Source organism: Oreochromis aureus, linkage group 20, assembly GCF_013358895.1.
Source record: "Oreochromis aureus strain Israel breed Guangdong linkage group 20, ZZ_aureus, whole genome shotgun sequence".
Taxonomy (NCBI): Eukaryota; Metazoa; Chordata; class Actinopteri; order Cichliformes; family Cichlidae; genus Oreochromis; species Oreochromis aureus.
This window is the reverse complement of record NC_052961.1, coordinates 11,952,295-11,977,394: the sequence shown is the minus strand read 5'-3', so window position 1 is coordinate 11,977,394 and position 25,100 is coordinate 11,952,295. Positions and strand designations below refer to the sequence as shown.

General features: G+C 39.0%; 1 protein-coding gene across 4 annotated transcripts in view; it reads right to left on the bottom strand.

Annotated features, from left to right (window-relative positions):
* The window catches only part of LOC116310894 (synaptotagmin-2-like), a 62,294-nt gene that overhangs the window by 22,596 nt on the left and 14,598 nt on the right, over nucleotides 1-25,100 (bottom strand). For 3 of the 4 annotated variants that reach the window (XM_031727818.2, XM_039603909.1, XM_039603907.1), the window contains one exon: nucleotides 11,659-11,728. The gene's annotated coding sequence lies outside the window, so the exon portion shown is untranslated. Of the gene's footprint in view, nucleotides 1-6,167; nucleotides 6,302-11,658; nucleotides 11,729-25,100 lie in introns of those variants that run through there. The other variant, XM_039603908.1, reaches the window with a different exon arrangement.

Below are 25,100 nucleotides of genomic sequence, written 5' to 3'. Positions count from 1 at the left end.
ATCAGTGGGGCGGCAAATTAAGTATTGAATACAGTAAAGCACTTTGAAAAGACTCAAAGAGAAAGGACAGTAAAGGGTGCTTGGATGTCATTGGCCACCAGACGACCAGGGCCCTAAAAGATACAAAGCAATCTGAATTACTGTGACCCCAGTGAAATCATTCAACCCCCACCGAGGCTCCTACCATCTGTGACATTATGGCTTCTGTGTGGGTGAAGTGCTTGGCCTCACACTGAACTAGCTGTGCATCCCATGCTGCTTCATAGCCCTATAAGCCTTCTTAATGTGATTGTTTATACAAGAAGCTACACACATGCAAAGCCTTTCATACTAGACAGACCCTTAAATTTTGCAGAACTGACCGTCATGCAAAGTAGTATTTCTTTCACAGACTATCCCTTTGTGATAAGTTGCATGTATGGCTGTGCTCTAATTTTGTACTTTTGCGTTTCATGCTGAGTGACTCTTTCATCTGAATCCCAATGAGCTATTTTAGGTTTGAGCCAAGTTGCATAAGATATTGAGGATATCGTTTAAAGGGTAATTGTTCAAAGGCATCGCGCAAATCTCGAATTCATGATAAACACACTTGAAGAAACTGGACGAAGAGAATACTGGCTCAGCTAGCACTGAGTCACAGCTGACCTCTGACTCTCTAGGCTAGATTTCAGCTGAAAATGTGGACTGGAACATTAAGAGAATAAGGAGCATTGTATTTTATTAGATCCATCAGACAGAACAGCACTGTAGTCGGAAAGCTGAGCTGAGATGGTGGAGTTCTTTCAATTAGAGATAATGTGCAGCTTTGTTCCTGAACTCTTGCTACTTTATGGTAATTCACCCCTGCTGAAATGGACTCAGGGCTCCTATAGTCATAATGGGCTCATTTTGGCCAAGTTTTAATAGGATTACAGTGAGGATACTGATTGTTGCCTTGCTTGTTATTTACCAGCAAAGAAACAGTGTGGACAAAATCTAAGATTGCAACTCACATGCCACTTTATTAGCTTTACCTTACTAGTACTGGATTGGAACCCTTTCTGAAGGCACTATTTATATTTTAAGTATTAATGTAATATATTAATGTAAAATTATTCATGGCTAGATCAGATTAAAAAATATACACTCATAAGTCACTTTATTAGATACACTTTGCTAGAACTATATTCTGACCCATGGGTCATACCAGCCTTAATTTTCATAGCATAGATTAAACAAGGAAATTCAAGGAATGTTGTAAATATTCCTTGGAGATGTTGGTCCATATTGGTCCACATATGATGGCATCACACATTTGCTGCTAATTTTCAGCTGGACATCTATTATGCAAATTTCCCATTTATGTTCAAGAAACCAGTTTGAGATTATCTGATTTTTGTGACACGGCATCTTATCCTGCTGGATACATTAATTAAAGATGGGTACACTGTGGTTACAAATGGATGGACATGGTCAGCAATGACAGTCGTATAGGCTGCGGCATTAAAAGGAATCTCAACTGGTACTGAGAGGCCCAAAGTTCCACCACACCTTTACTTCACCATCAGCCTGAACATTGATACAGAGCAGGGTAGATCGATGTGTTAATGTTGTTTATGCCAATTTCTGACCCTACCATTCAAATGTTGCAGCAGAAATCAATACTTATCAAACCAGGCAACATTGTGCAACTTTGAGCCTCAGTTTTCAGTTCTTAGCTGACTGGTATGGCACCAACTGTGGTCTCCTGCGCACTGGATAGTTTCTCTTTTTTGGGATTCTCTATAAACCTTAGAGATGGTATGGGAAAAATCCAGCAGATCAGCAGCTTCTGAAATACTCTGAATCATCCATCTACAAGACAAGCCATGTTCAAAGTCACTTTAATCACCTTTCTTCCCCATTCTGAATCTTGGTTTAAGCTTCAGCAAGCAGTCCCGGCCATGTCTACATTCCTAAATGCACTGAGTTGCTGCCTTGTGGTTGGTTGATTAGATGTTTACACAAATAAGTGGCTGAACAGCTGCCCCTAACAAAGTGGGCAGTGAGTGTATATTTATTTGTATATGCAAAAACACAATTATACTGCCACTGGATTTACAGTATTAACAATGGAGTTTTCTGTATTGCTCTACAGTACTTGTAACACCAAGTTTAGCAGGGCTCCATGGGTATATCTTGTAAAGTCTTTCATGTTACTGCATCTTTGGTTCATCACATATAAAGTCCACTTATCAGATTTCACCAGGCATGCAGAGTCAGATAACTGCTAATTGTATGGCAGAGGCAGATTTCTGCAAGGTAGCCTGCTGGAGTTTTAAAGCACTCCCTGTTTTGCAATTGCATGGTAGACAGCCAACAGTCTGACAAAAGCACTTGCAAATCCAAAAACACAGCATGCAGTGTAAAATATGCACCAGAGCCAGATTCCTCAGTTCATGACCAACAGCCTTCAAACTGCTAGCCACAATAAATCGCTATGAGTATGCCAAGTGTCTGTCAGATGCTATATTTTATTTAACAGTGATTAAAACAATGAACTCAACTAACATGGCTCAAACGTCAGTGTTAAACAGTTCTCATATAAGGTGTTTATGTCTCCTTATTTGTGTTAATGTGGCACCTACTGGTGAAAGTGCTGTTAGAAAAGCTGCTGTTAAAAAGTGATGGCAAAGCTTACAATGTTAAAACATGACGTTCTTATAAAAAAAAGAAAAACACTTTTAAAAGTGGACAGTAACGTTGTAAACATTATCTGCACCAACAAAGAGCAGATTGACTGACATTTACATACTCACTCAGTGACTGATCTGCTTTACAGTCAGCGAAACTGCGGCCATCTAGGACAGGATATTTACAGAGACACTAGGGCTCTGTGTACAGCTTCAGGGCTGCACGAATACTCTGACTACAAACATAAACCACACAAACATCTACAGAAAAAAGTATGACCATCCACCAGCGAGGTCAGCAGGGCAATCACACTTTTATGTCAACAAAATGCTGGAAATCCTGCTGATGATGTAAACGCACTGACTGAGATAAGGATGTTAAAAAAAAGGTGGTTTGCAGATCATCTCACTAAAGAGAATTAAAGAAGAGCCTCTTTCTCATCTATCGCATTGTGCACTGATCCAAAGGGTGGTCCAGAGGGCCTCATTTACAAACCTGCTTGTGTAGATAAAACAATGGTTATTCTCACCTGCAGCTGAATGTGATTCAGCTATTATCAGGAGGGATCCTTGAAAAAAGAGGGGGTGGGGGGCGGATGCCAGGGTTTGAATGCTGAGTGAGGAGCTGCGGGGATCATTTACAGCCAGTTGCCATACATTCTCCCTCTCCCCCTCAGCACATCCCCTTTCCCTGTCCCCTGATAGGTCGATTAATCATTCTGTCACAGAGACAGTGACCCAATCTGCATGTAAGGTTGTGCAGAGGAAATGTGACGGAGCAGAGGGCTTCTGCAGCACTGCAGATAGGGCATCTAATAACAGTTAAAAAGGGAACATACGTAGGCAGTAAGACTACTAAACGTAAGGATTTACTCACTATGACTGCTCTGAAGAAGTGGCTTGGCTGAAATAAATAAATAAATAAAATCTGCACATTTATAGATAATGCAAATGAGTATTTATAAACCTACCTAGATTAGCATAAAGACTGGAAACAATTTAAATAGCACTTCTTTAAAAGTTTTGGTAGGTCAAAAAGTAATGCCTCTTTGATGCCAAATCAAAAGTAATGCCTGAGATGCTCAGCTTATGGCCCACAGGTAACATTGGGATCACCAATTTTAGGTCCCAGCTATGTCAAGCCAAAGGATTTCCAACTAAAATGCAGTTGCTGCTCCTGGATGCAGTAAAAAAAAAAACATACATATATATCCAAACCAGAGACCTGCTTGAAACTTAACTGTTCAATATTCATGTAACTTTTCAGACTACTAATTGCTGGGTAAATTCAGAGGTTTTGCTGTAACACTGTTGGTGTTACACAAAACAGTATGATGAAACATGCTGAAAACCGCATCACCAATTCTTCAAGTACGCCCCTTCTCTGTGCTGTGCTCTCTCTGACCATCACAAACTGTCTCCTCCAATGAAGCCAAGGGGCCAGAAAAGAAAGCTGCTGGAAATTTCAACATGACTAGCATGTTTTTTTTTCTCCCTGTAAAGATTAAAGAGTGGTGAAACTGCCCCGTCAGCACTGCAGGAGGCTGCGACTAGTGACAGTGTCTAACCGTTTAACACTGAATCTCTCTGCCATCGCCTGCCAGCGACACACCATCACATGGGCTTGGGCCAGAACTGGAAAGGCTCAGCTCTCACCTGGAGTGAAAAACAAATGGCAGCTGAGCAATCACGGTGATAGCTGTGTTAACGTGTCAGAGAGGAAATCACTGACTCATTCTTAGAGTCCAACATGGCTGGCATTATCATTTTAAACAAGCTTTTGCTTGTGGAATACTTTAAGATATAAGCTTAGGGAGGACAACAATTTAACCTAACAAAGCTATGGTAAGTTGGAAAACAACAGTAATATGGGTGAAAGAGGGCACACCCACTCTAGCACTATACTGTAGCACAGGATACAGGCTGCACAGTTAGAATAAGCCTCTTTTCTTTCTGTTCCTCTTTAAGCAGTTCCAGCATTCGGGCACCAGCTGCCTTCTTGGAGGGAGCCAAGAGAAAAAAAGAAATAAGATTGGTGAACTTCAAAGCTTCCTCTCATTTTTCTAGTTATGTATGAGAGACTCTGAGAGTATTTCTTAGTGCGAGAGCCACTGGGAGCGGCTGCCTGAGGTTTGAACTTAATGAGCCTGCCTGAATGTTTTAGAGCCTGACAAAAAAAAAAAAGAATCATCAGAGCATGCTCAGTGTCACATAGCCTCTTGAATACACTGCACTCTGAATATTGGGCATGTAAATACACAGATAGAGTACCTACAGTTCTGCATGAACACATAATGTGATCCCTCACATTCTACAGTGTACTTGTCTACTCGACTTCTTAGAATTGAATGATCATGTGACCATTTCAAATGCAAGCCATTGACTGACTTTGATCATTGTAACACCAGATACTTGGGGGAAAATAGACCTAGTTTAAATCCCAGTATGTTATTCAGAACAAGGCGGAAGAATAAATAATGAATTAACAATTAACAATTCTCTTTGTGCATGATGTAAAAATTGTGTTGTATTTGTAATTTGTTTTCAAAACAGGATCAAAACTCCTGGCTTTCAAAAACACTGCAAAAATAATACCCTAGCTATTTTTAGTCTATTTGTTAAAGAGAATTTTAATTAAATGGGATTTAATAATAACTCTGCTGTGATAATGATAGGCTCGTGATAATGATATTGCAAGAGTCAGCATTAGGAATTAAGAAGCCCATTATAGGTTTCGTCCTTGGTACTGTCACCTCAGTGCTGCCTATGCTATATGTCCCATGAGAGACAGCAGAAAAAAAGAGCATCCTGCAGCACTTTATGAAATCCCCACCCCTCTCTCTATACTCCTCAGCACAACTGTCAGCCTCTTTTTGTGTCTGACTGCTCAGACTAAAAAGATAAAGAGTAGTGGAGCTTGTGTCTGTTTTGTTACATTGTGGACAGACCTGGGGTTTTTGTGTGTGTGTGTAGTGTGCTTTTTTTGGCTCCACTTGCCTGTTTCTCAGTATTCAGGGAGGTTATGAGAGATACCGGTGTAGCTAAAGGGGCAAGCACAGCATCTGTCAGCAGGGCAGCCTCCTGGACACTCTCCAGGAAAGAGGTACAACATCCACCAGGCAAGCTAAATGAGCCGTGATCAATGAGAATAATATACAGAGCCAAAGCTACACACCCCTTCCAAAAAATTTTACGTAACACTACCTGATTTGAAATCATTAATTTCATGAACTCAAGGTCCTGTGGCTAGATCCCGGGGCAGATAAGGGCCCAGGAACGGTCTGTATTTCTTTTACAAGGAATCGGCTTGGAGTAAAGTTGGGAACACATGCATCGGTAACATGCACACAGCACCTGCGTTATTGTATAAGGAACGAAAAAAGAAATGCTGAAGTTGGACGCTGCAGGTAAAAATCCTCCAATATGGCAGCAACCACCAGCCCGTAACTCTATTCCAGATTCCACAAAGGAAGTGTTCAAGCAGAGCTGAGAAGAGACTTTAAAATACATCCTTACCTAGCACTACCGTAATTCCGTAATCCTGTTCTCCACAACAGGCAAACCCATTCACCAAATAGGCACTTAGGATTAATGCTACAGTGCCTTAATAATGTCCCTCGACTGCTTTCCCATCAGCACCAGAAACTGCAGTCCTCTTCGCACTGTTTCCACTGCAGCAATACTTGTTCTCCTATACACACACACATGCTCTCTCAGTCATTCTAGCTGTGACTACCCCCACCTCTGTTTCTCTCAATCCCCTCCTCCTCTCCCTCTCTTCACTCTTTCTTCCACTGAATGAAATCCCCTCCCCTTCTTTCAGCTCTCCTTTCCCCTCGCTTTCTCTCCATCTTCAATCTCTCTCTCCGTTCCAGCACTCACTGCTCGGACAGCTGATTTGTGATGCTGCTCACAAGGTGCTGCATGCAGCAATCTGTGCCCCGATGCATAAGGGCAATCCAAAAGCAGCCAGATGCTCTACAGTTTGACCGGCATCCATATCCTTATTCCAAAAACCACTGCTGCTGAAGGACTCAATTGGTTTCGGATGTGTCCCTCAGCTAACAAGGCTGCAAGTGTTTGAAAAAAAAACGGGGAAATGAAAATATGCACAGAGGAAAAAAATGATATATTACAGAAGACACCGCTAGCCAATAATACGCAGACACTAAGATGCCTGCTTACCTCAGCAATAGTTTGCTGCTTTGGCTCTCTTTTCATTTATCTTATTTATGTTCTTTGACTAACACCCCTGCTACTGTCATAATAAAAGATTTATTCTAGATATTCATACCAAGCTAAGCCTTATATATAGATATATAACGTTAAAAAACCTTTCCACCCTGCTTTACATACCACAAGCTTTAAAGCTTCATAAATAGAATCTTTTCTGTATAATTCTTTGCATAAATATTGCATAAATATTGCTAAACCATCGAAATCCACAGCTTTTTCCCCTTACAGTGGGCGTTTTATTGGATTAATGAGAAGATGTAATGCACACTTTCACTTGACACCAATGGTCAACCAGACAGTTTGGAGCCCTCGGGGCACTGCTGTGTGTCACTGGGAATTATCATCCTCCCCTAAGTGAATCATCCACCTTATTGGCCTGCAATGAGCGCTGGAACCAAAAATCAATAAAGTCCCAATCACTAAAAAGGGAAGGGGTAGGGATAGAGGGGGAGGTGGGTTTTGGCAATTTCAAAACATACATCTGGAAGGGAGGATTGCAATTTGCTCCCTTTCTGTGACAATACCATTTCTCAGTGCTGGGTCCAGGCCGTAATAGATACTCGCTGTTTTTGAATTAGAAGTGATTTGGTAATTAAAGGGAAGGTAATGGTATTCCAATAAAGCTCACATAAAGAAAAATGAGTAGAGGGCTCTGTACATCTTTGTCCACCCATATATCCTCACCTTCTCCTGCTGGGCGAGGATAATTTTTTATATATTTCTTTTTTATTCCATCACTGAATACACCAGTGGCAACAGGGCTTCAGTATCTTGCCCACAGACACTTCAGCAAGCAGTGTAGGAGCTGGGGATCAAACCACTGACCTTCCAATTGATGGACAACCTGCTCTATCTCCTGAGCCACAGCCACCCCTTTAATAGCCTCACAGCAACAGGGTTTGATCCCAAAGTGCCAGGTGGGGCATTTCTTTGAGGAATTTGCATGTCCAGCCTGCACTTTCATGGTTTCCTATCAGCTTCTTTCCAAATTCTAGGTGTGAATGGCCGCAAGTCTCTCTGCTTTAGGCCTGGCAGACCTTTTGCCTTACGACAGGTGGGATGGGAGACTTGGATGGATGAATGGGTGGATATTTAAAAACAGCTAGCAAATGAACAATTTGAGTTTTATTTTTAAAGGCTAATTTACTAAACAGCTGATTTTATGGTTTATAGCAAACTCAAAAAATAGGGTTTTTTTTGCATCTTTGTTCAGCTGTAGACTGATACACATTTGGTATTAGTGAGTTGTTAGAGCAGCAGGAGGGTAATTAAGGAATTGATTCAAAATGACTACAGTGCTCAATCATCAATCCAAGAGTGTGACTCACTAATATGTATGCGTGTGTTTATGTCTGTGTCTGTGTGTGTTTAATTAATAAGGAAGTGAAAGCTGAGGAATAAGCTGTACCAGACCTTGGCTACACAAAGCACTTGCTATCGTGATCTTTTTATTGTTGGTTTTGGCTTTATCGGTGTCTTCTGGTCTTCTGTCAACAACAACAACAAAAAACATTAAATACCTTCTTAAAAATCACAGAGACACAATCCCTCCATCTAGTTTTGCATAGGGTGAAAGTAAAATGACAGCCTTCCTTTACAACACACACAGACCAGTTTTGTAAATTAACAAATGTGACAATATCCTGCCATCTTCGTTGATCTATCTAAATCTAGTCAGCCATCTTTTTCACATTATAAGAGATATTTCATAGCCTAGTGCCCTAGTCTGAATCAGTATCTGAAGAGTGCAAACAGCATAATCACACGCTGAAGATTCATAGCATGCTGGGTTCACCCGTAGTAAGCAACACTGGCTTCTCTTCATTGAAATGTGAAACACAGAAGGGTTTTTAGTGGCAAATGAATCAACGCTCTCATCATAATTTGTTTGCTCCCGACTATTGCTGCAGCAGCAGATTCTCAATACAATAATAATCTAGTAATCATCTGCATAATTTCATTGAGTAATAAGTATTAAAAAACTCTAACAAACCTTACTTTGAACTAAACAGGCCAAGTCTCCAGAGAGATTCAGTGCAACTTAGAATCCATATTTAATAAGGACTGCGTGTTGTGAAGACTAACTGCACAGAGCTCACAGTCATGTATTAGGAGCTGCTCAGTCAATAACTATAGGCAGCCATTAAAATGCACTACCCTGCCTTCTCTACAAAATCACATGTAGCGCCATGTGCTTTTCTGTGCAATATTAAACTCATGTAACTCCAACAATGTGACTACATTCAGGAGGAAACCAGAATCTTGCAGTGACTCCACCACAAACATTCACAAGAATCCAAGTGAAAATAAAAAAATGAAACAAATAGAAAGTGTGAAAACAAATGCTAAAAGAAAAATGCTACAAAAGCTCCTAATATAACTAATAATTGTGTGTGCCACTGTCTCAAAATGATTACCTGCCTTTTTTCTGCAGCAGCTACGTCAGTAGCAGCTTATCCAAAGTGAGCACATCATTACACCCTTGGCCAGGTCCAGTAGAATTTTTCTTTTTCATGTGGATTCCCTATTTGTACGTGTATTTACTGGATTAGGAGTGTATTTCTGTGTGTGCTTTTGTGTATTGCTTTTCTCTTTAAGTACTAAAATAGAACATTGAAAGGGAAGGGGAAAATAGAAAGCACATAAGGAGAAAGAAACCACGAAGCTTATTTTCTGTGTATGTGAGTAGAAAAAGGAAACATTTCCAGGCAACAATTATAGGTCCTGATACAGCACATACAGCAAATGTGCACAAACACATGACATCACCTCATATTTATTTTATTAAGCGTAATCTTTAGAGTTATGCATGTAGTGGCTTTAAACATAAAGCAGTTCAGTGTTGTCGCTGTTGCCCCGTCTCCAAATCGTTTTACTGACTGCTGCCTTCATGTTCTTGTGGTAAATATTTCATGCTGTGGCTAGCAGCCAAGGATTTAAACTGGGGGTTCTGTATCTTTGCTGACATGTGCTGCAGATGTGAGATGAGAGCAACAATGCAACACTTTGTGTTTCATTGTGTTTGCTCATTTTAGATCTGACAGAGTGAGGGAAACCTCACTGCTAAAGCCATATGGATATATGTGTGCTTCCACACTGCTGTTAAGAAGAAGCGAGTGAAATGATCAAAGATTAAAGGGGTACTGTAAGAAGAAAAAACATAATTTAGTACAAAAGGATATGTTTTGACATTTTTGTTTTTAATAAATGGGTCTTTAACAACTCCACAGGTGAGTACATATACTTATCATATCTATTATTATTATAATGATTTGGCAGTTTTAAGTAAAACACAAACAATCTGAAAATCAAGCTGATCAAAGTTAATCTTCGCATAAAGTCTCTTTATCCACTGTTAAAAAGCGATATAAGTTATAATGAATTTCATATCAACAACTGATCACAACTGACAACTATTTCATTACTATTTCTCTTCACCTCTACAAAACAATATTTTATCCCATTTTTTTAGAGCTTACTGGTGTTTCATTTACATGTTGCACAGAACCACAATACTACAAAGAATCTTACCTTCTCACAGATTTACTACATGAACTTGAAGGTTATATCAGTTTACAAACCAGGTGATCAGCATTTAAATAATGGCAACAATGTTTGTTATTCGCCTATGGTGCCACATTCAATCCTGAAGCTGATCCCCAGCTTTTACTAACTAATCGTGCTGCACATTCAAACACCTAATTGTGCGCCACTGGTCCCCGGGGTATGAAATCTCATTCAACAGATGAGCTGATCAATATTAATAACAATGAGGCTGACACAGGGCAGTGAGGGCTGAATAACGGCAGATGGACAGAGCCAGTATAAAGGCAGAAGCAAGTAAGCATCTTTCAAGGCGTGGCTGTTACCCGCTGGGGTTTATTAGCTGTCTGTAGCCCCTGCAAGGCTGGAGCTTCCATCACTCATGGAAATGATTCTGATTAATCAGCTGAGTGCTGGAGTGTGCAGGGTATACTGGAGACGGGCAAATCCTACAGTAAATCATATTTGCTCACAGTGGGCTGCGCCGTCATGCGAACCACGCCTTTCCCGCTCACTACACACTGCAGTGGGCTTCCTCCTCCCTGGCACATGCAAAGATTTTCTAAGAACAGATGGGAGAGCGGGGAAAGCCCGACTCACGTTTCATGCTGACATCTAGTGGAGTCCAAAACATGTGATTGCACAGGGCTAAAAATCGATTTACATATTTCATAATGCAGCGGTGATTTCATTTTTTTGGACTTGCTGTGTAGCTCAAACATTCTACCGAAAAAATTTTGGTGTGAGACAAACGCAGCCGTTCTTCAGAAAGAGTTATTTTCTATCTCTCAAATAATAAAATTCAACAGGATTTTTTTTTTCGGGTCAACTACTGTTTCACCCCAAAGCTCTTCAGAATGTTATATTACCAGACAGTTTCAAAGAGCATCCAGCCATAGACAGCCTGCCGTGTAGGCCGTGCTTTCAGTGGACAGTAAGGGCACAGAGGCAAGCTGGATTTCTGAAATGACTAGGAGAATGAATGATACTTCTGAAAGTGGAGCTGCAGAGGATGGAATCATGTAACAATGTGCAGTGATCTGTCTCTGCTTAAAAAGAACGGTCACAGCAATGATTCTGGACCGCTCTGCTGAAGTGGAGAAGCTTCTCCTCCTCTCCCTCCCTTCTCTCTTTATCCCTCTGTGAACTTTCCAGCTCACAGAAATCTCTCAGACCCCCAACTAATGTAGTCAAATACATAGTATCCCTTTGCTTGTCTTATACTTACAGCCAAAAGCTTGAATCTTGAAAGGTATATCTGGAAGTAATCACAGTGAGAGTGTTGTCAGGTGTAAATCCTGTAAGAGAAAGAAAATGGCATTTTAAGCCTTGGAGTAAAAGAACAATCTATGAGGAAATGCTCTTGCTTAGTAGTTTAATGAAAATTCAAGAGAAACTTGGCAAATTTCAGGTTGATGAAAAACTTTAATCGTCTCTTGGGTGATTTGAAAGCATTTCAAGATAATATATGACATTAAATCCCACTCGGTGAGCACATATTGCTAGTGGTATCCCTAAAGTGCACATTACAAAATCTTACTCCAGCAAATCATCATCATTTTGTGCCAGTAAATACCGATAGCTGCCTGCCTTTCTTTCACACAAACAAGTTGATATATCCTGTTTTGATCCCCAAAATGGCAGAACGAATGAATTATCCCTGACAGCTATCCGTTGCACACTACTGCTCAGCAGTTATTGAATTAATTCATTTTCATTACCGTAATGGCACTGTAATGACCTAAGTCAACAGAGCTTTGATTTCACAACACAGAAATCGTTGCTTAGTTTGTCTCCAAACCTATGTGCCACAACATCTCCAAGGTGTTGTTTACTATGAAAAAGCATTTACCTTTAAGCATATCAAATCAGACTTCTTGTCAAAAACAAGACAGGTGTTCACCACGACTCTTAGAGCTAGGTTAGAGAAATAAGAGATTTTAACACAGGCAACATGTCTCCCATTTGTGGAGTACATTGTTTGCTGAATTTTGTGAAGAATTCAGAATTCCAAAGGTGCTACAGCACCTTTGGTACCATCAGTGTCAAAAACAGGAAATGTCTGACATTTCCTTACTTTAACAATAGTCAGAGGCTACAGGTGTTGCTTGATAATTTGGGAATTTCACTTATTACTTTTCTGGCCAAGAGCAAGCTGACAAAATCAATAACAGTTTTAGCTCTTTACTCTCTCCACACCCAGAATTGGTTGACTTCGTATAAGCTGACAAAAACCTCCAAAAACATTTCTAAAGCTCACTGTTTATCACACTTAATTTTTTCTTCCTTTTTTTGTAAATCTGCACCAAAAAATGCAGATCAGATGCTAAGCTAAGCTTAGTATCTACGTACATTTGTATTTAGCATATAGACATGGAAGTCACATCAATTCACTTGTCAAACAAAGCCGAATAAATGTTCCACCATTACGATGCAGCTCTAAGATCATCTGTTCTTTAGTGATCTTGCAAATCAAACTTTGCTGACAAGAGCATTGATGAACTTCTACAATCAGTCAAATTCCATCTTTATGCTTAAACTCAGAGGATATTTTATTTGGGGCCCAATTTCCTTCTTCTGTTTTGGCAAAACAATCAATTTCATGACTCAGTGGACTTAATTGCTTTATTGTAATTGTATCATGAAAGACATCCACAGGGAGAGATAACCAACTTCATTTTGTGCACTTCAGTGAAGGAGAACAATCCATACAATTTAAACCTGCTATCACTAAACCCAATTTTATTCTGTGAATTTCGTGTATGTTATACATTCATTTGACTTTTCTAAACAAGATCACCACTGAGATCAATTCATTCTTTGGACCTGCTGAGACTAGAAAATCTAACACAGCTACAGTACTGAAAGAGATTTTTTTCTTATGCTGCTGTTTTATGGTGTGTTTTTTTCTTTTTTTAATGTGAACACACCCAAGGCAGATGTAGACAACAAGATGGCTGATGAAAAATATCAGGACTACACAAAGGAATAACTTCAAGGTACATAGAAGAGTACAGACTTTTTTATCTTTCAGCACAGAGAAATACCCGCAGTCCTCATAGAAACACTGTGAAACTGTCAAAGTGAGCTGTTTGCAGCTAGCTGAGGGGCACTGGTGACAGTAAGGAGAAAAGCAGTGCTTCGACACTGCTTCACGCTACAGCAGTCCAAGAATATAAGTGGCATTTTTTTTGTACCCTAAAAAGAAAGGTCAAATGACAGAAATGTGACAGAAATGCAGAATGAAAAACCAAAAACTGAAAACAAAAACATTCAATCTAACCAGATCTCAACCTTAAACCTTAACAGAGAAGTTGGTTTTTTTTGTACTGCATGCTTATATAATACCATAATCCAAAAGAATCTCAGAAATAAATCTCAAAAATAGATTTTTCCCTGTAAAGACAAATAGAAAGTAAAATCTCACTCTACATCATAAATTAGCTACCTGACAAGAGAGACAGGCTCTGATGTGCAGAATCACAGATACAATCATGTTAAAGGGAATTGCCTCGTGGTGAAAATAATTGGATCCTTCCTCACCTATTTATGCCCCCAAGGGACCAAACTACGCAGAGGAAAAATAACTGAATTTGATAATGACTTGGGGTTTTTTTGCTTCCCATATAAGCCCACATCAGTGAACCATACTGGCAGTGGACTCCTATCAAAATGAACATGACGAGCCAAATTGACCAAGGTCAACTATAGTACAGATACCTAGGTAATTGCAATCAGTTTGTTTATCACACTACAACATGGCACAGAATATACATCATCAACTGTTATTTTTGTAGCACATGAACTAGAGTTACAGTTGACTAATTGCTAGATGTGACATGCAAGATACACGAAATACAATAATTCAATTGCATGGTGATTGCACAGGCCGCCTGGTGTCTCCAAACAATTGAAGTCTGACTCAGACTGCAATCTCACTCAGTCCAACCAATAAAGGTTTGCAAATAATTCTAAACACAGACAGGTTGCCAGCATGTTGCAAGCATTCTTCATTGATCGCTGCAACTCAGTTGCAACACGTCTCTTTGCAATAGGTGACTCAACTCAGCTGGTTGCCAACTTGTATTCTGGGTATATTCCTATACAAAAGTGAAGTCAAAATGTCATTTTTGCAGTTAAATTATGACTTGCAGTAATTATGTCGCTATTTGTGGAGGAATTTCTGTTTCAAATTATGATGTTCTGACTGTACTTGAAACTAATATTAGTAGTTTAATTGATTGTCAGTAACTAATGAGAATTTCTGTTCAGTGTGAACATCTGTCTATGTTGACAACAACCAACGTATTATTACCAACTTCACCCTAATCAGTCGCAAACTGATAACAGACTCGTAGCAGACTGACTCAGTTTTACTGTCACTTTATCACCACATCCATGCATCAATGTCACTTTGAAGATGGCAACTAACAGCAAGCAGTCAAAGATCTGGTCTCCATCTTTAAAGCAACCATTTCAAACAAACCATTTCAAAGGTAATGCAGTTCCAAGTTCATTTCACACATTTGCAATAATTGTGTTTGTGCTGTGGTCTCCAACCACTTGTTTTTGTTTTTTTTACCAGTGGGACTTTAGCATTAGCTTGCTGCAGTGCTTACTAATATACTTAAAAACATATGATAACAATGCAAAATTTCAGGGGCAGGATGACCAATCGGCTATTACATTAAGACAAAATTTTACTTGTGTTAATATTTCACACACTCATCATCAAAATATCACTAGTTGCAAAATTTCTAAATTCATAAGTTGATAAAATCTTACTGACATCTAACACAAAGAATCCTCTGATTATTCTTTTTCCCTGGATGATCTCTGTTTGGTAAGGAGTACCATGTAGTCCAGCAACAACTGGAAAAGTCAAACAGTATGAAGAGCCTTCCCATTCTTTAACGAGATTACTGTGCAGCTTTTCAGACAGCACTTGAATTGCTCAGCCCCGAAGGATCCCATGTTTTCTTTTTCTCTCTCAGTCTCTTACTCTCTCTGTCTGTCTCCAAGACACGTGGCTCTCCATGACGGTTGCTACAGGAGACTTTTGGGGGCTCTCAGCTGCCCTGGGTCTCTGAAGCGTAGCATATGAACACTGGAAGATGTGCATGTGTGAGCAAGGAGCTTTCCACGCAGGAGGGATCTGGCCCAAATTTAATCTCTCTATTGTGAGGATGGCGGGTAAGCGAGAGAGAGAGAGAGCGAGAGAGAGAGTGAGAGAGAGAGAAGGGCCGTGCCTGCTGAAATCCCACTGGCAGTGCTGCAATGCAGGGGTTTAACAGTGAGCCAGAAGGCAGGCAAACACATTAAAGAATTGGCCTTTGCATGACACACAAGACACGCGCATTTACACATAAACATAAGTGTACACAGATGAATGATTGCACGCATGCACGCTTACAAACACCGATTTGATATGAGATAGCTGTTCAAATAGAGTTTGACAGGCAGGAAATAATGATATTAATATAAAAATGCTGTGACACTGAGTTTTTAACGTAGATTATCTCTAAGTTCTGTCATTTGCAATTTCTTAAGTATCAGGTCGCATTTGTAATGCAAAGACAGCTAACTGAGATAGAAACTGTTAAAAAGACTGAAATGGTAAATGTTCAGAACATTCAGTCTTCAAGTCCATAATTGGAAATAGAAAAAAGGCAATATACATATTTTAAATATTTATAATTATTCATGTGTAGAAAAGTATATACACTCACAGCCACTTTATTAGGTATACTATGCTATTACTTGGTTGGACCCCCCTTTTACCTTCAGAACTGCTTTATTCTTATTCGTGACATTGATTAAAACACAGAATTTCAACAAGGAAATTGAAGGAATGTTGGAAAAATTTCTCGGCGATTTCAGTCCATACTGACATGATAGCATCAGATAGATTTGTCGGCTGCACATCCATGATGAGAATTTCATGTTCGACCACATCCCAAAGGTGCTTTATCAGACTCAGATCTGGTGACTATGGAGACGATTTTTGTACAGTGAACTCTCTGTCATGTTCAAGAAACCAGTTTGAAATGATCTAAGCTTCGTGACATGGCGCATTAAACTGCTGGAAGCAGCCACCAAAAGACTGGTAGACTGTGCACACAAAGGGAAGGACATGATTTCAGGCAGGTTGGGTTATTTAAATGAGGGGCTTAAAGCATTCCAAAAAAATATTTTCCACACCATTACACCGTTCAACAGCAGCCTGAACTACTGATACAAGCCAGAACGGATCCATGCTTTCATATGGTTTATGTCAAATTCTGACCCTAAAATTTCAGCAAAATTTGGGCTCATCAAAACAGACATTGTTTTCCCAGTCTTCCATTGTCCAACAATGGTAAGCTTGTGCAGACTGCAGTCTCAGTTTATGGTTCCTAGCTGACAGGAGTGGAACTCAGTCTGGTCTTCTGTTTCAAGGTTCAATGTGTTATGCACTCAGCAATGCTCTTCTGCATACCTTTGTTAAAACGAGTGGTTTTTTGAGTTAGTTTTGCCTTCCTATCATCTTGAAGCAGTCTGGCTGTTCTCCTCTGACCTCTAGCAGCTATGAACACCAAATATACCACATTCAAACCCAGTTACTCATTTTGATACTTGGTTTGAACTACAGCAGGTTGTCTTGATAAAATCTACATGCCTAAATGCATTGGTTTGCTACCATGTGACTGGATGACTAGATATTTTGTTAAGCTCTAGTCAGGTAGCTCTGCTGATCGGAAGACTGGTGGTTCGATCCCTGGCTCCCTCCCAAGTTGCTCTCCATCCATCGGCGTGTGAATGTTAGTTAGAAAGCACTGAAAAACATAAGAAAGTGCTTGGGCAAATGTGGTGTGCTGTATAAAGTGCTTTGAGTAAAGGAGAGTAAAAAGGTGCTATAGAGGAATCAGTACATTTAATAAGCAGTTGAAGAGGCGTCCCTAACAAAATGGCAAACAATCATCTTAGGTGTGTTTGTGATGGCAGGTGATGGTTTATAAAAGTGCATACCTTAATTATTTAGTTCTTTTTAAGATTACATATGTCTTACTAACTGACACTAAAAACAATTGTTAATGTGCACTGATTAAATTTGATTAACACTGGTGCATAGATATACTTCCAAGATAACGACGAATCATTTTTCTTATTAATAAGATGGACAGGAATATAAATTTTAAGGCCCTTAGGAATTTCTATGTTTAGGTTTTCATTCATCAGCTCAGTGGGCACAGTGCACCATTTTTCTGAATATAAAGGAAGGGGTGGAGGCAGCCATGGGCTTCACTTTTAGCCCATACTGTTTCCCAGAGTGTGAGAGGTGAAGAGCGTGATGGGTGGCTGCTTACATGACAGATTGCTGACTGCGGGAGGCTTTTACAGTCAGCAGAAACACAAAATTTGTGACTCCTTGGCTTCTTTATGTTCCCATACAGTGAGTAAACAAACAGAGAATGAAAACATTTTATAACTTTAAAAATATCATTTGATCTTGAATAAAAAATGGAAGTCAACATTAGTATTTGCAGGATACTCAAAAATATATTAAACAATGTTTTGTGACTTGTAAACTTACTACACCTGGCAATGTTTTTTTTTCTTTTTTCCCCTAGAGCAAAGCCTCTGATCTCCTTTTGCTTGATATGCTGTGACCACTGTTGGTTTATCTATAAGCCCACCAAAGCTCTGCTGTCATCATGTCACCCCTCAAGAATTTTAAGGATTAAAAAACAGCTCCCACGGCTCTTCTGACACCAACAGCTTGGTTCAGTTGGACATTTTGTTGCTAGTGGTAATTTATAGTGGTATAGTTTAACTGATGTTGACACATCCAGCATGTTGTCAGTTCATGAAAACCTTAACATGCATCTTTTTTCTATTGCCTAAATACTTTGTTAGATTATTGTCCAAATGCTGTACTAGCGCTGGTATTATAGTTTGTATGATTTGTGTTGTAAAATTTTATTTCCTATCATTAGCTTTCCAGGGGGCTAACAAACCAAGCTAGCAACTATACTTCCTGGACCTAATATTAAGGTACAGTAAAAGCTGAGTTAAGTAAATGTTGAATTAATATTGGGATAATTGCTGTGTTAGGGGCAGAGTAGTCAGTTTTGTAGTTGTTGTTGTTGTTTTTTGTTGATTTATTGTTTTATCAGAAATTTCTAAAGTGAATTCTTAGCTCAATCCTAAACTATGTTTATTGATAAGTGAGAACAGAATTGCAAAATACTTCAAAAGATTCTTCATACATGCTAGAAATAAATGATGTATGCTAAAGATAAATATCCACATAAATCTGTAGTCAGTCGGATGAAATGGATATTATTCATCCCACAAGCTTATGAGATGTTTACTTTAAAATCCCCAAAACATTAATATAGGGGGAAGAAAGCCCCACACACTCGCCACTTCATTAGGTAAATCTGACAAACCGCTCATTAATGTAAATATCTAATCAGCCAATCACAAATCACAATCACAAGCACCAGAATGGCCAGGAAACATGAACATGAAATGGTTGGTTTCCACACAATCATTCCTCGGTTTTACAGTGAAAAAAGATTGTGGAAAAAAAGAAAAATAATTCAGTGAGTGTTCACTGGGTGCTACTCTGGTCTCACCAACATTTGACAAAAAGATTGGAAAAACGTTGACTGTTCTGTTCAATTTCTGCTGTGACATTTGGAAGGTAGGGTCAAAATATGGCATAAACAATAGCATGGATTCACCCTGCCTTGTATCAATGTTTCAGACTAATAGTGGTGGTGTAAAGGTGTGGGGGGTATTTTGTGGCCCATTTTGGGCCTCTTAGTACCAGCATCTTTAAATTTCATTGTCTACCTGAGTGCTGTTGCTGATCATGTCCATGTCTTTATGACCATATTGTATTTATCTTCTGGTGGCTGCTTCCAGCAGGATAACAACTCAATCAACTTGTTTCTTGAAGATGACAGTCAGTTCACTGTATTCAAACTGCCTTCACAGTCACCAGATTTCAATCCAATGGAGCACCTTTGAGATTTGGCACAACAGGAGATTGGCATCAGGGATGTGCAAACAAGAAGTCTGCAGCAACTACGTGAAGCTCCATGTCAAGTCTCAGAGGAATGTTTCCAGCACCTTGTTGAATGCAACAAGATGCTGGAAAGGCGACAAGGTGCAACAAAGAATTAAGTCAGTCCTGAAGCCAAAAGAGGGTCCAACCCTTTGCTAGCAAGGTGTAACTAAAAAAGTGTGTCTACTGTAAATCAAACACTTGAAGGAAAATGTGCTTTAATTTTCTTGACAATTTTTCTGAGATGAAGCTACATCTTTGGTGATTTTATCTCAAAACTATATGAAATAAGTACATTTGTCTTGATACATGGAAAAACTATATATATATGAGTTGATTAAAATTATTTTAAAATGAAATGAAGTGCATATATGAGACATCTAACATCTTACAACAACAACTGCTATTCATGCTGACAAAAGGGGTCATTATCAACCCAGCAACCCACTGCACTCATGGTGTCGTAGCCCTACTAATCTAGCATGAAGTAAGGTGCAACATGAAAAACTGAATTATTGGCATAATGGAACAAAAACAGAAGAACTCAGCATGACATTTTAGTCCATAAACCCAAAACCATTATCTAAAACCAAAACTTTCTGACACACTACAAGACCGTTAAATAAGTAATCTTGACTAAGATAGATCTACTTGCACTTTCAAAATATACATAAAATGCATTTAAAGTCGAGTTGCATGTAGAAAATTTTCAGGATAGAATTAATGCTTATGTTCATAACTGGATGGAGCTATTGCTTGATTTGTGAAGTACTGTATTTAGTCTAAAGGAATACTGATACAAATACCATAAGAGTGATAATAAAAGAATGAATTCAATTTGGGCATTATTTGCATATGTGAAGAGATCAAAAATAAAAGATGCACATAATTTGAAAATCTGACTTTGACAAAGCTGTTTTGCACTTGTCACTGTTGATCAAACACCCTCATAATTCTGTTAATTCAAGCATTAAATAATTTAAAATGGGTAATACCATCTCAGTAACAAGAAATAATAGCTTGTAAAGCTAATTAAAGACAAACAAGTCTGAAATGAGTGAAATGCTTGAACATAAAAACAATCTGGTTAGTAGATATCTCGTCAGACACAAAGTATATATTACCTTAACCAAGTCTTAATTGCAGGGCACCATGGTATAATATATGAGGATTCAACATTTCTGATTTGGAATCACAACAACATTTTACAGCAATATTATAATGCCTTCACAGCCCATCTCTTGTCTTTGACTGCTGCTGAGTGATTAGTTTTCTGCATAGCTGTAGCACCTACACACATACAAGGATGAAAGAATAACCTAACACCCTTCAGCAAAGATGTTGCTCTCATTATTGTGGACTGCTCTGCGTTAAGCTTAGGTTAGATCGTATTTAATTTAGATGCATAGGTTGAAAAAAACTGCTGTGGCTACAGATCTATTTCAGTTAAATTTAAAATGGCTGCGTCAAATCAATTTCAATGTCCTATCTGGCAGCAGTTAAAAAGTAATTGCTCCATCAACTGCATGACACAGCTTAAACATCAACAAGAATGATTTGTTTTTTTGCACCATATTTTTCCTCAGACTTTTTAGGAAAACAATGATCTGACTTCACATATTTGAAGCAAATACTATTTTTCACAAACCTACTGTCCATAAATCCTGGCGGAGAGCGCCTACTTTCCTCTGGCTACTGGCTTAACTCAGAGACAAGAACTGTGTTTATGTGAAGAAACAAGGCAATTCGTCATCCAGTCCCAAAGAAATGGTCAACAGCAGGGACAAAATGGCACACATTTCAGATTAATTGCTTCCCTACATATCTGCCCAGCGAATGAAACATAACACTACAGACCACATTAGACAGAAAGAGAGATCACAAATGGTTGAGGAACATAATGAAAAGTATCGATTTTCTTATGTTATTTTAGGTGGAACACCCAACTATAAAATGTTGTGATTTAATTATTGTAATGGGAATAATTGGTTGACCATTATGAAAGAGGACAATCTATGCAAAGACAAATGGAAAAAAAGATGAACCACTCAAAAGCCTCCAGACTTCAGTGTCTCTGAATTACGTGCTTCCTGAGAGCAGTGTGACGACAGAAAAACAACAAAGTCCTCAGGGGACCAACAAACTCTTATAAATGTCAAATAGATTTTAGTAATGTGCTCCGCAAGCGCCGATTTCTTTTGGACAAGGCCTTTCAACATAATAAACCATATTACCTACCAAGGCCCATGTATAGCTGAGGGAACAATCTATACTCCTACAGTTCAGTGGGTGCCACATGTCTGCTGAAAACCAACACAGCAGTTAACCATTATGTTTAATATATATCCTTTGTGCTTTGATCGTGTCCTATCATATGGAGGTCCGAAATACTTGAGACTGAGGAGCATCCTGTTAAAGAACAACATTAAGATGCAGAGACAAACTCGAAACTTGTCAGAGGCAGGCGGATGTGCTTTTTTGCTCCTTGTAATGCGGTCAAAGGTATTGTAGGACAAGGGATAGACAAGCCGCAAGTGGCAAGCAAAGTGGCTGCTCATGGGGATCATTCACCTTCACAGCATCAGTGAACTCCATTACAAGTCAGGACCAACTGTTGGAAACCACTGAGCCATTAGTCAAACGCAGATTGAGTTTGACAGCTAACCTCTTATGATGATCTCCTTGCACCACATAAAAACTGACTTTTGTTGCCGCATAATCTTGTTGTTGTACTCAAGGAAGACTCGCTGCACTGCTATAGCTCAGAGCAAAAAGCAGAAAAATATCATTGTAATAATAATAAATTTATGTAGTAGAGACAATCAGAGTATTTGAACCATCTAATAAGCTGAATAAATCCTAAAATCCTAAATGATGAAATAAAAAAAAGAGATATTCTGTCGCCTGTGACTCAAACACACAGTCAGGAACTCCTCTGTATAGCAGCATGTTGAATTTAATAAGGCTCACTGCAAGTTGTTTCTTCCCACCATGGTGACTTCTCACTTAAAGTTTTTAATGTACACGTTCTTAAATTAAAACTCCTACATGGGTTCAATATAGTCTTGCCCTCCTGTGATGATTTATCCACTTGTGTATTAGAGAGAAATATTACTTACTTTTCAAAACTAATGCCATTACGTTTTTCTCAAAGTCACTGTCTCCACCTGAGCAATGGAAGATCTGACCTAAGAACATTGCAATATTTAACTGAGATCATCTGTAAAGTAGACGGAGTCTTTTTCAATTAAGTGTTCATTAAAAACTAAATTAGGTAATGACCTTTGAAACACAGTTGCAAAGGGAAGAGGAGAGAAAGGTAGACGTGCTCTTAAAAGATCCATCACTAATTAAAATAAGAAATCTCAGTGCTGTGCTTCAAGGGTGTCGCTTCTTTCATTCTGTCAATAAAAACAACCAGCAAGACTTAATTATATGACAATGTATATGTCATTAGCATCATATTAACATTCAGTTGTCACCCTCTGCTGGGTCTTTTTGAGGATGGGTTGATGTTTAAGCCTACGTGCCATGAAGATCTTCAAGCTTGTCTAAATATCTGGTGTGCTCACCTAAAAGATGTGTTTCAGTTGAATTATTCCTCTGTAGCATAGCTTATATTTATGACCCATTTATACTTGGTTCATATACTTTGGATTTATTTTTTATTAAACCCACATTTCTTCGTAATGTAATTAACATGTATTTATAAAAGAATTTTTAACAACAAACACAGAGGAATTCATAGATCAGAAGGCATACATAAGGGATGTGCCTGCAGCCAGACAGTAGTGTATTATTACCTGCCCTCGCATGGCCTCGTAATCTGAGAGCGAGATCAACAATCAATGGAAGGAGAGAAGGAGAAGACAAGACCAATCGATGCCTTTTAGAAACACTATGGTAATTTGCACTTATCAGTTTGGAGCAGCTGACTGCTATGAACTTCAAGGAATTGGATCACCAATAGATACAAGTTCAATTTGAATCCCCAAAATGTTTTTAACATGTTTGTAATCATGGTATTTTAATTGACTTGTCTTGAAATTGCAGTTCAGTGCAGTACAGTGTGAGTCTGTTGTTGCTTCTTTTTGTTCAATTCAATTCAATTTTAGTTATATAGCGTCTTAGTAACAATCGTAGCAAGGCGCTTTATACTGTTTGATCATGGCACTACAATCAGACAACCCTGATGAGCAACCACCTGGCGACGTTGGAAAGGAAAAACTCCCTTTTAACAGGATGAAACCTCTGTCAAAATCAGGCACAGGAAGGGGCAGCAATCTGCTATAACCAGTTGGGGTTGAAGGGAGGGAGATGAGACAAAAGACACACTGTGGAAACATGCCTGTGTAGCGTTAAAAGAGGGGAGGGAAGAAGACACTCGGTGCATCATAAGGAAGCCCCCAGCAGCCTAGGCCTTTTCCAGCATTACTAAGGGATGGGTCACCCTGACCCAACCCTAACTATAAGCTTTACCAAAAATGAAAGTTTTAAGCTTAATCTTAAAAGTAAAGACAGTGTCTGTCTCACAAATCCAAACTGGGATCTGGTTCCCGAGAACCAGCTCCTGGGGCTTGTAAGCTGATGGCTCTGCCTCACATTCTACTTTTAAATATCCTAAGAAAGGAAGGCTGCAATCTGAGAGCAAAGTACACCACTGTGATATGGTACTGTGAGGTCTTTAGGATAAGATGAGGCATAATTATTCAAGACCCTGAATTTGAGGAGAAGAATTTTAAATTTGATTCTACATTTAACAGAGAACCAATGAAGACAAGCCAATATGGGAGAAATATGCTCCGTCATTCTAGACCCTGTCAGTTCACTCGCTGCAACATTTTGGATCACCTGAAGGCTGATACTTTATTATTGGTAAAGTATAATAATATACTAATTTGGGGGGACAGTTGAGAATGTCTTTTGACTTGTGGATCTTTGGTCCTAAACACTGGACTAATTAAAATTTTGATGAATGACACTGGGATAGCTGTGGCTCAGGAGGTAGACCTGAGGTAGATGTAGATCTACTACTTGGAATATTGAACCCTGAGTTCCTCTCGGTGCATAATCTGAGTGTGAATCCACGTGAATTCTAGATAGAAATCTCTTTTGTGGGTAAGTGGGTGAATGAGGCATGTTGTTTAAAGCCTTTTGAGTGGTTGAGTAGAGTACAAAAGCAATATATAACAACCGGTCCATTTGCTCATCAAGTCATCATCCAATGTTATAGCAATCATTTCAAAATAAAAAAAACAACAACAAAAAAAGCAGTTACCAAAATCATTGGTCTTTAACCTCTTGGCTAAATACATGAAATATTTGTTCAGACATTTCAGTCAGGACTGGACAAACATACAAATTGATGGACAGACTGTAGTATAATTACCTAAAAACAAATCTCTTTTACAAGATATGAAAAAATGACTCCTTTCATAAAGCAAATTACCCCAATGCTGTGCTGTAGTAGAACCGTCAGACATTTTTGGCAGTCAGAGTCAGCTGGCAAAAAAAGGCATCAGTACTTTTCAGGCTTGGCAGGTAGATGTTACCACAAGTTGCTTTACTTGTTAGCCAGAATCATCCTGAATTCTCTAAAAAGCCAGAGCTTGCTA